The 12,011-nt window shown below is 39.7% G+C and overlaps 1 protein-coding gene across 4 annotated transcripts in view; it reads left to right on the top strand.

Annotated features, from left to right (window-relative positions):
• Nucleotides 1-4,011: 4,011 nt before the first annotated feature.
• The window catches only part of ANKRD12 (ankyrin repeat domain 12), a 109,917-nt gene continuing 101,917 nt past the window's right edge, over nucleotides 4,012-12,011 (top strand). For 3 of the 4 annotated variants that reach the window (XM_060118426.1, XM_060118424.1, XM_060118422.1), the window contains exon 1: nucleotides 4,012-4,298. The gene's annotated coding sequence lies outside the window, so the exon portion shown is untranslated. The remainder of the gene's footprint in view (nucleotides 4,299-12,011) is intronic. The other variant, XM_060118423.1, reaches the window with a different exon arrangement.

Genomic DNA, 12,011 nt, shown 5'->3' with positions numbered 1-12,011 from the left:
TTCAGAATTTCTCAAAGTCACTGGCCTTGATCTTATGACAGACTAATAACTATGATGCTTATAAATATGATTATTTTTAAGACTGTCTTTAAAAATGAGTTTTTGAGAAATGAAATTGAGTTACTTTTACTGAGGTGGATGGACCTAGAGTCTGTCATACAGAGTGAAGCAAGTCAGAAAAACAAATACCGTATGCTAGCACACATATATGGAATCTTAAAAAAAAAAATGGTTCTGATGAACCTAGGGGCAGGACAGGAATAGAGACACAGATGTAGAGAATGGACTTGAGGACATGGGGAGGGGGAAGGGTAAGCTGGGACGAACTGAGAGAGTGGCATGGACATATATACACTACCAGATGTAAAAGATAGCTAGTAGGAAGCAGCTGCATGGCACAGGGAGATCAGCCCAGTGCTTTGTGACCACCTAGAGGGATGGGATGAGGATGGGAGGGAGATGCAAGAGGGAGGGGATATGGGGATATATGTATACATATAGCTGATTCACTTTGTTATACAGCAGCAACTAACACACCATTGTAAAGCAATTATACTCCAATAAAGATGTTAAAAAAAACCCCTAGTTTTTGTTTTTTACCTAGGAAGGTAACAACAACAGTAATTTTTCAAGTGGCACAAAAAGGTAACACAATGAAAATGCTCCCTTCTACCCTAGAGCCCTCAGACCTTCTTCCCACAGGCAACTACTTTTACTATTATTTTTACCTCTTAAAAAAAAAATAGTCTATCTTCTCTTTGTTAGCTGTTAAGCTTTTTATTTTAAATTATGAAAAATTACAGGTATTCCTTTAAATTAAAGTTACTATTGTAAAAAATGCCTTACACTTTGACATAATTTTTTTTTTCCCACTAGACGAAATGTTAGGAGTGGGAAGGTTTCAGATACTGGGTGAAAAAACAAGTCATGTATTAAGGATATGCACTGATTATTAACTTATGTACTACTTTAGAAGCAGAATATTGATTTTAGGTCGTTGTAATTATAGGCATACTGTTATATCATTATCAAAATATATTCTATAGTTCTTAGATCATCACTTACATTGTACTGCAGTAGTACATATTAGGATTTTGAGTTGAATCTTGCTTAATCTTTTTGTCCATTTTTCTTGAAAATCCTATCAATTTTTAACACAAGAGCACTGGTTTTAATAATTACAGATAGGTTTTAAAAACACCTGGCAGGTAAAATTTCATTACAGTAATCCAAGATGGTTCCAAATGTATATGAACACACTGATTAAAATTTTCTTGCCAGTTTTCGGTTGCCTGAGATGAAGCTATATCCCAGCCTATTTTTCAAACCCGTAAGGAGAAGTTGGCAGTGTTGATGTGTCTAACACCACTTGCTCCCTCATTTCCTCTTCTCAGTTCCTAGCTCTGTGCTGTGTTTTACAAAAAAAGATATTTAGGGAGGAAATGTTCTTATTGCTATTTAAATTTTTTTATTACAAAAATGAACCAACAAATAATTCAACTTGTCATTTTTCCTACTGGGCAAAGAAACTAATGTCTGGCTTTTTTGGTGGTTTTTGGAGCGGCTACTGAGTGTAGCTAGGGAAAGCTACCAATTCCTCAGAATTACTTGCTGTGACTGGATGGAGCCATTGCCCTAGTAAGTCCTACAACATGATGATAGTCATAAGAGTATTAAAGCATTACATCTGTATAGACTGTCATATGATAAGCCATGATTGAGATTGTATTTTTCATTTATTATATTCACCTTCCTGAAATATGGCAGGATTTTTTGAATGATCTAACTGTACATCATGTAGCAAAACGTAACAGTAGTTGATTCTAAAGGTAAGAAGTTGGAAAGAAAGTAAATTTTGCAGATGGCTTCTAGATATCAAATACACACATTTTAAGTGTCTGCTAGTAATAACCCTAAATAAATGTAATAAAACAACCTTGGCTAAGAGTGATGTTTAATGCTTGGGGTCCTTGATCTCCTGGTTCTATTAAGAAAACAGATATTTTGCCCACTTGCTGAAGATGAATTCCAGGATTTGAGACAAAGACAGGGCTCTACAATTAAAAGCCTTAGCAACTTACTAATCAACTAGCTCCAGCTTCTTTTGAGGTCTCTTATCCATAATAAGAATTAACTTCTTGATTTATACTTCTGGTTTCACACTGAAAGGAAAATTAGCTCCTCTTCCCTTCATTTTGGACTTTTCCAGTAACAAACTGTGGCTGATTTATAATTTGTCGTCTATAATCTTAAGAGCTTCAATAAAATTTTTTTGCAACTTGGTTGATTCTACAATGAACTTTTCTTTTACAGATAGTGTCCTATTCAAGTGTAGTCAGTACAGTGCCTTAGATCACAATTGCCTTGAGTCTTTCACGTATTCAGTGACTTTTAAGTAATAAGGTTGTGCATATAGTTATGGCATGAATTATGGTTAATTGATTTCAGCAAATTCAAGATTAGCTACCTTTCAGTTTTGAACTGAGGCTCGTACTGCTGTAGAAATAGCTATTGCCTCTGGCATCCATTCTCCCTATGACAGCGAGTTAAATGAGAACCAACTCAACGACTTGAAGTCAGACAAGAGTTGGTTAAATTTTTAGTGGATTTTTCTTTGTATTTCATGCCATAAATATCCAAATTATACGTAACAGTGATCCACTTCTAGCCACAAGGTGCTCTCTTACAATTCATATTGAACCTAATGTTTAATTTAAAGGTGGGAGAAATCAGGAACCTAGGAAAGTAAAAAACTGTGATGTTTAATGCAAGTTTATGCTTTACATGGTTAAATGCTGGGATTTAGCTTTCTCTGTCAAGTCTGAAATATATCATCTGATTAATGACATAAATTCGTAACTTCACTCATTAAGTCACAAATGCGTGCTGTAGTTTGGAGGCCACAACGATGAGGGAGAAGATGGTTTCCCTCCAAATACGCAAGCTCTTTTATGGTTAAATAAAGGCATGCACAAATAGTCGCGGATTAACCTCAATGTAAATAAAAAGCGTCCAAAAGGAACTCAATAAAATGGTTTCCCTCCGATTATGTAATCCCTTTGGTGGTTAAATAAGGGCAAGTACAAACTGTCGCGGATAACCCTCCAGAGGAAGTCAGAGTGCCAGCAGCTGGACCGCCGAGGCGGTAAATTTCCCTCCTGCACTGTCCTCCAGCTGGCAGTACCCTGAGAAGTACTATCTCGGATGGGGGAAAATGCACTTAAATTTGTCTGAAAAGGTCATCCGAAGGTGTGACTGTGAGAGGGCGTATTGCAGAGTCCGTGCAGTCCCCGCGACAGGTGCACGCGAACGTGCTTTAGGGATGAGCCCGGGGCCCACATGGCTCAGGTGAGGGGCGCGTTGCGGCCTGGCCAGCCCCGTGCTTCCGCAGGTGCGGCCGTCGGCGCGCAGGCGCAGTGCGCGGACCCGGGCGCACCGCCTTTCCGAACGCCCCTGGCCCGCAGTCCACCGCGAGCCGGGGCGGACACCCGCCTCCGCCGCCAGCCGGGGCAGCAGCGTTGTTCTCCCGGGTCCCAGCTCGCAAGCTCGTCCGCCCGCCCCCGCAAAAATAACATGTGAATACCCAACGTAGACAGACTCCTCTTCCTCGCCGCCGCCATTTCCCGAAGTTTCCAGTCACTGCCACGGCCATGGTCGCCGCAGAGCGCGAAGCGGCACCCGCCGGCCCGGCACGTCGGCGGCGCCTGCGCGGCTCCCTCGCTCCCCTAGGCCCCTCCCTTCTGGGGCCGGTGCCGGCGGAGGGGAGGCGGCGAGGCGGGTGGAGTCTGCACCCCCGCGTCCATTTGGTACGCCCCGACCCCCGCCCCCGGCTCGGGAAGCTTCTCCCGGCCCAGCCAGAGCGGCGGGCCGCGGCGGGCCGCGACGGGGAGGCGGGCGGAAGGGGCGGCGGGCGGAAGGGGCGGCGGGGCCGGGGGCGGAGCGCTCACGCCGCCCGTCCCGTGCCCGGCGCGTCACGTGCCCGCGCCGCGGCCAATCGCCGGACGGCGCCGTCCTGGGAGCGAGCAGGCTGTGGTGAGGGGCGGCGGAGACCGGAGATGTTTTCGAGCCCGGCCTTGGCGGCGTTCGCGGCGGCGGCGAAGACCACGACAGCGTCGGCGGCGCCGAGGCCCTCGATCCGGGGGTAGACCCTCCCGCGCCGGCCGTGCCTCGGGTCCGTGCGGGCGAGGGGGGCGTGGCGACAGGAGAGGAGGAAGGAGGGGCGCGGTTTCAAGCCCCGGCCCCGGAGCCCGGGAGGAGCCCCTCAGTCGCGCCCGCTCCCGTCCCCTCCCCCGAGCGAGGTAGGGACGCGCCCCGCCCTGCGGCGCCGCGCTGACAGTATGGGCTGCCCCGCCGGGAGCGCCGTGGCCGCGGCACGGCGGGAGCTGCCCGAGCGGGGGGCGGGGGCTCCGCGGGCGGCCGCGCCGCTCCCGGAACATGGCGGGGACGCGGCGCGTGTGCGTGCGAGGGAACGAGGGAGCGAGTGTGCGCGGCCGGGGGGGAGCCGCCGGGAGCCGGGCGGGGTGGGGGTGGGGCGCCCCCAGCCCGGGGCCGCGGGTAGGCAGCTTCGCGGCGCGGGCGAGCCGGGCCCCGGCGTTCTCGGACCCTCGGGCCGCCGGGTTCTTGGAGCTAGTTCGAGGGTAACACGGTGTGACGCAGCCTCGAGGTTCCCAAAGCGTTGAATAAACGGTTGTACAAAGAGGTCACCGAAGCCCAGCTGACAGCTGTTTTAATAATAACAGAAACAGTTTAGGACGGGAAGTTGACACTCTTGCACCCGTAGAAACCGTAGGAAACATTTTAAGCAGTGTTAGCGGTCGAGAGTGTAATTTACACCCTGCGGACGCAGTGAAAGGGGTCGCAGACCTAGAGATCCTTAACACTTCGGAATCGGCTCTAATCCTGAAGTTGAAGTGAACCTGAGTTCTCAATCATGTGTCCTTTTTTATTTTAAAACGGTTTATGTAAATTATAAAAGAAGGCGAACTGGTGAAATAGCTATTTTAAAATAAATCGACTGTTGATTAAAAACATATGCTCATATAGGCTCTTAAAAATCTTGGGCACTGATCTGTTTCAGTTTCTTCAGTCGTTATACAAAGGCTTTCCTGGAGATTAGCTCAGAACTGGCAGAACATGTGCTATATTGGTGCCAAGTGGCTTAAAAAACAAAATGAGATAGTGTCGACTGTGTAAGATCAAGTCGTTATATTAGCTAAGCTTGTTGGGGAAAGTCTTTAATTTGGGCTAAACGCAAAAACATGTAAACATTCGAAATGTTTCATAGGCAAGGGGGGAAGGCTTTACTAAAAGATCTTTTATAGTCGACACAAGCAGTAACTAAATTTCTAAAGGTCTGCAGACGGTTGACTGGGTAAGGTCAAGACTAACTATTCGGGGTATGTGTTCTATTTTAGGGACAGGCAAGGTGTTAAAATGAAGTAAAACCTAAGTAGTATTCATGGAAGGAAAAGAGCAGGATGCCTGTAATGTTCTTAATCTCTCTGGTTTCCATAGTTGTTGTTAGGATGGTTTTATGGACAAGCAGAGCTGGGAAAGTGGAAATCTCTGGTTGTGTATTCCATGAAGACTATTTGAGGCAGAGTAAAGCAAATAAAGTATTCAGATGAGGAAAGAACTTAGTAGGTGGAAATACATGGTGCGGTCTTTGATTTTAGTTCTTTAATACCAGGAAGGGGGGGAAAAGCTTGAATTTTGTTTGGAGACGAGCGCCCAACTGGTGGAATGAATTTAAAAGGAAGATGTTTTTATCAAATTGTTTGTTACTTTTTTTTTTTTTTTTTTTGCTATAGAAGTTGCTGAAAAAGGTAACTGATAATCTTCAAGGTAGACTGGAGAAATAGGGATATTTGGAAAACTCTTCATTGGAAAAGAGGTTTTTATTCTATAGAATAAAAATAATAGTAAAAATGTTCAGTTTCTTGGTATGAGTTGACGAGTAGTTAAATTTTCTGTAAGCCATTCTTATGTTTTAAGAGCATTGTTTCAGGCTAAAAGGAGAATGAATAGTGAGATTAATCATGTCCATCGCAGTCCATAAAAGGTTTAGACAGCTTTCTGTATATAAACTTGATGCTACTGAAGCAACATCTATCAGATAGACATGAAGAATTTATCCAGTAATTGCAGTAGGTTGCTTTATAGCTAATGACACCACTTTCTGACTTGGAACTTGTTGTGGAAGCTGACATCAACATGTATTTGTAAAATGCTTGTACTCTGTAAAGGTTGTAGTTTAGAGATTTATCCTTAGAACTGGAAGAGACCTCAGATTTTCTAATCTGTTTCCCTCATTTTACAGATGAGAAAATAAAGGCCTGGTAAGGGGAAATGACTTACCCAAGTCAGCACAGCTAATTAAAACAGTCTATGGTTTGGCCTAGAGATTTTTTTTTTCTGAAGACGCTTATTTGCTTCTTTCTTTAAGAAGTAACTTTATGGAGTAGTGGAAAGAACAGGCAAATAAAAGTGAGAATGCCAGGGTTTAAATTCTTGATTTGTCACTTCCTAACTGTGGTTTTTGACAAATCATACTTTCAGAACCTTGCCTTTGTAATCTGCAAAAAATAATTTTCCTACATAATTTACAGGATTGTTCGATGGAACAAATGTGATTACATATGGAAAGCACATTACATACTATAAGCTTTTATCTATATAAAAAGTGGTGATATTATTTTTAAAATAAATACAGTTTTCTACTGTATTATCTAAGGTGTCTAGATCCCTAGGTTTTTGCTTAGCCTTAGCTTCATTGTTTTGAGCACCTGCTGTTTTACAGATTATAACTCCCTGTAGATACATTTTCTGATCCCTACTTAGTTCTAATCTTAGTAAAGCCTCTTATGAACATTTTAAATATTGCAGTTGTTAGAGCCTGACTTCCTCTGGAGAATATGAAGTTTCTTCGTATAGCGTTTGAAAACATTCTCATATACACTCATGCATGCATAATCTGTTTCTTTAACAGGCAGTGGCTTTTTAAAAATAATAGTGAAAGTATCTTAGTAGCAATGTTAATTTGTTGCTAGTTTCTAGATAATGGCAATAACAGGAGGTAATTTCTTTTATAAACTCAGATTTTGAGTAGTTCATGTTAAGGTTATCTTGTAGATCTAAAATATAAGTGCAGAAATGTTAAGACACTGTTGACTTTTGCTGTTAGGTTTAAAGACCTTTTTCTTTTAGCGCTTTGAATCGATAATACTGGGAACATCAACATTGTAGTATTGTAGTGTTACATACATGGATTATTTGTAACCTTGAAGCTAAAGGTTATGATAAACATTTGTTGAGCATGTAGAATCTGCACGTATCTGTGTTCAAAGTTTTAAGTGAAATATTTCAGATAATTTTCATAATAATCCTATAAAACAGGTACTGTGGCTGAGGAAAATGAGGCTTTGAACTGTTATGTGGTGTACAGATATTCACAGACCTAAAAAAGTGACAGACTCTGCCGTCCCCATTCTTAACCATTTCTCTGTATTCTACCTCTAAGAGTGTTCAGCTGATTTTGAGAAGTTTTAGGGCAGTTTTTAAGTTTCTGACTTTGTGAAAAATTTGGCGGGGGGGGCAGTATTCTACCTTATACTATGTTGGTTAAAAAACCAAAAGAAAAGAAAATACCTTATGAGAATTGTGGAAAACAGTCCAGCAAGCCTTTTAATGAGATGCTGATATAGTTGGGTTTTTTTATGTTAGTTGTCAGAAGCAAATTAGTCTCGCCAGCAACAGAAGGACTACAGTTGTTAACAGTACTAAGAGGCTGTTCTAACAGACTCCACCTTGATATTGATGTTCATTGTTCTAAGGAAACATACTTTAAACAGAATGACTGAAGGAAAAAAATAACTAACCAAATTCATTTGGGACTTTTATAAAGGAATAGATCCAGCAAGAGTAAATATGAGTTTGTCCAGGTTAGAAAATAGCAACCAAAACTAGGTTTTCTGATTAGTGGAACCCTCTACAATTCTAAGAAATTCAAATTCAAATTTAAGTTCTTAGAGAATTAGGTTTAAACACAGAAATGCTTCCAAATTGAGGTAAATAGAAGAGGTAAATCATGAAGCTGCAAGTTGCAAAATGATTTTTCTTCGGCTTTTAAAAATTGTGTCTTTTTTTGGCCGGTCCCTTAATATTTGTTTATGCACTCAAATTGTTTCAAAATATGTAGTAGTTTACATTTCTGTTTATCAGTTTGTATTTGGGCCACAATTGGGGGAGATACCACAAATACTAGTGATAAATACTATGTTGTTAAACTACCTTATTGCTTGAAAGAGTTGAGAGAGTCCTGTAGCTTCTTACATTTCAGATTGTTGTTCTTCCTACATAGGAGTTTTGTCGGCATTCTGACTTCTAATAGAGAACAAAAACCATGTGTGCGTGGCTCTCTCTTTCTAGAAATAGCTGTAGTAACTCACGATAAAAGATAATAGTATGTAAAAAATTACGGTGTTCCGTAGTTCATGAAGTACATTTTATATCCAATCTCTTGAATTTCACAATTACTCTGAGATCAGCAAAAAATCCGCTAATCTAATGATATTGAACCATGGATGGGATCCAGGTAAAATTCTCTGGAGTAATGCTAGACTCCTTTGAAATGCACTCGTGAAAGAGAAGCATTTGCAAATCTGAAGGAAGAGGAAAGAAACACCTACTTTTATTCTCTCTTCCACCAAAGCCGCATTGTACACAACTTTCTTCCATTCTGTTCTACCACTTCTGAAACTTTAACAAGCAGGGTAGAAATAAATACTAAAAACATTCATTATACCACTTTACTGATTAGTGCTGGTGGTTAATGATGTCACTTAGATGAGAAAATTTTAAATGTACAGAATGTTTCCTACCATAATTTGCATAAAAATATTGTAATTAGGAATAAAGCCTTGGCTTATATTTTAATATTATGTACTAAAGTCTTGCAACCTCTGAGTTAAAATAAGTCCTTTTTACCAGAGTTTAATTTTGACTATTTGGAAGTTACTTGGTGATCAAAGAAAAAACCTTTTATTGAGCTTTAGTATTCTAGGTACTGTTAGATACTTACATATGTGTTATTTTAATATATGATGAGAATAGATATTTTACATATCTAGTTATGAAGAAACTTCAAAAAGTTGTTACTGGAATGTCTCCAACTCTGCATGCTATTACTCAAGAACTAACTTGAAATTTGTAAGTGTTATGAGAAAAATTTTTTCTTAAGATCAACTCAATTTGTTTGTAGATTGATAGTTGAGGTGATCACCCAGTAGTGGTTCTTCAACCTTCAGAAATTATCCCTGTCTTCCAGGATTCATAAAAACATCCCAAGAATGAAGATGAGTGTTCTCTTTAAGCTGCAGTCCAACAGGACAAAAAAATACCTCTTTACCTTCTATTTGTGCTCCTGCTGTTGAAAGTAAACAAATTGTTGGTTACCAATTAAAATTTGTGTCATTACATTTAAGTTATATTACCGCTGTCATTTTATATCCAAGGCTTTCATCTTTAATTGCGGTATGAAGGGTTTGATTTTAGCTACAGGAATTTGGGTTATTAGCTAATACATGGAGAAATAATCATTTGCATTTTCTCTTCTGTGAATTGATACTTCATATCCTTTTGTCAGAGGCATAATTACAAATGTCCTGTGATTGATAATGGGTTCTCCACATAACTTTTCATTCACTCTTTACCATTACCTTGTGAAGTTTATCTTGTTGCCATTATACAGATGAGTTTAAATCAGTGTCTGTATTGCTCCTTTACAAAACTGCACCTTCAAAGACGCTGATATTATTAAGAGAAAAAAAGGTAAAATGATAGATAAAATTTGAGCCTTTGTGGGGAAAATAATTGTTCTGTATTATGGATTTTTACAAGGAGTGAAAGTTCTTGAATGATCTAGTCTGACAGTGTGACAGATTATCTCTGGATATTGAATATGAAAGTAAACAGAATTTCTTTTATTTTTCTGTATTTTCAAGTTTTGTCACAATGAACTAGTATTATGGATATAATCAAGAAGGTTTTAAACACTGCATGCTTAGTTAACAAATTTTAAATAAATGTTTCTATGAACGGTATTGCATTTAGCGTTGAGACAGGAGTTTAGAAAAATATAAGCGAAGACAATATCAGTTTTTTTTTAAAGGATTTACACTCAATGAACAAAACATAGACATGTGAAATAGGTGGACAGTATTATTGTTTAGTCATTCAAACTGCTTTCTAATTGGTGTAGAAAGGAACATGGTGAGCCCTCAAGGACATGGATCATGTCTGTCTTGTTCATTGTTGTACCGTAGATTCCATCACACTGTAAAGGATCACCCCGATGCTAATGACAGGAGGATGGTCTGACTGACAGAAGAGAATGAACTGGGACTAAGGGAGAAAAGATGGGTAGCAGATGAAAAAGGCCATGATTGCTAGGAAGAGGAGCTTAATAAAAATTAATTTCCAAGATGGGGAGTAATGTAATACAGATTTTCTTAGAAAATAATTCGAGGTCGTATAGAATTCGTATAGGAGACAAAGAGATCATTGAAAAGGTGCTTAGGTTTTAAGGTTTTAGGTGCCAATGCTAAGCACATATCTGAAGAAGACTTTTCTTCTTGTATGGAGCTTAAAATCTAGCTGCAAGAGATAATTACTTAAAACAAGGATCCATAGTTACAGAGAGGTTCTGTAAACATTTGGAAGTTACACTGCAAATTTTTTAGTGAAAGAACCTATGGCTTTCAGGCTCTGAGATGGGTCTGTCCAAAAAAGACTAAGAATCACTGACTTGGAAATTTAAGTTGAATTTTTGATGTAGAACTGTTACATTCTTTTTTTTTTTTTTAATTATTTTTATTTTTATTTTTTTATTTTTTTTTAATTTTTTGCTTTATAACAAATTAAATCAGTTATACATATACATATGTTCCCATATCCCCTCCCTTTTGCGTCTCCCTCCCACCCTCCCTATCCCACCCCTCCAGGCGGTCACAAAGCACGGAGCTGATCTCCCTGTGCTATGCGGCTTAGAACTGTTACATTCTTAAATAGTCCTCATTTGTGTTTTTAGGCATTTATATTTTATAGTATATTTCTTTTCATAGATAAAGTTGTTTAATATCAGTATCATCAGTGAGATTTGCCTTTTTTATCCACAGTTCATAACATTTACATGATTATATTTCAGGAAATGTTTTATTTTAAAAATAAAACCAAATACATACATATTGTTTGTCATTGGGGTTGGAGTTTCCATAGTACCTCACTTTTCTTGTTACTTACTTATACAGCTGTTAAAATACAGTGAATTTACTATGCTTTGGTCCCTCGGTACCATATTTCTTATTATTCTCAGCATACTTTGGCAGGGAAACAGTTTATAATCCTAAATTGCTCTGACTAAAAGAGCAACCAATAATACTACTACCCTAAGTCAGTTTAGAGCATGTTTTCTTTTAAATGCTTTATATGCAGTTATCCTGAATTCTTTTTTTTATTGAGGTCTGGTCGATTTACAATATCAATCATATTAGTTTCAGGTGTACAACATAGTGATTCAGTATCTTTGTAGATTATACTTCATTTAAATTTGGCGGTTGTCCTGAATTCTTGTGTGGAGTATAGCAAGTGGGTTTATGTTGGAGAGTGTGCAGAAGACAGAGGTAGTAGGTCAGGACTAAAGGCCCAGACAGTTTAGCCCTGGTGTGAAGTTGTATGGAAGCTACAACTTTGGCTATCATTGAAGTAGTGCTAATAACCCACCTTATTGTTGGGTCAGGGTGGGAATGATGTGGTATGTGGATTAGAAATAACTTAATACTTCCATAAGTGTTGCTCTCTTGGGCGGGGTAATGATTTCAGTACCTCTAACTGGATAGAGAGTTTGGGTGTAGATAAAGATGATTTTCAGAATCTCAGACTTATATTGCAGAAGCCATGATTATCATAAACTATTCTGGTTTTTTATGCCATGTCCTTTATCTCAAATCTCTTTT

The sequence above is a fragment of the Mesoplodon densirostris genome, chromosome 15 (genome assembly GCF_025265405.1).
Source record: "Mesoplodon densirostris isolate mMesDen1 chromosome 15, mMesDen1 primary haplotype, whole genome shotgun sequence".
NCBI classification, from domain to species: Eukaryota; Metazoa; Chordata; class Mammalia; order Artiodactyla; family Ziphiidae; genus Mesoplodon; species Mesoplodon densirostris.
The sequence above is the reverse complement of the archived record's forward strand: the minus strand, read 5'-3'. Positions and strand labels throughout refer to the sequence as shown.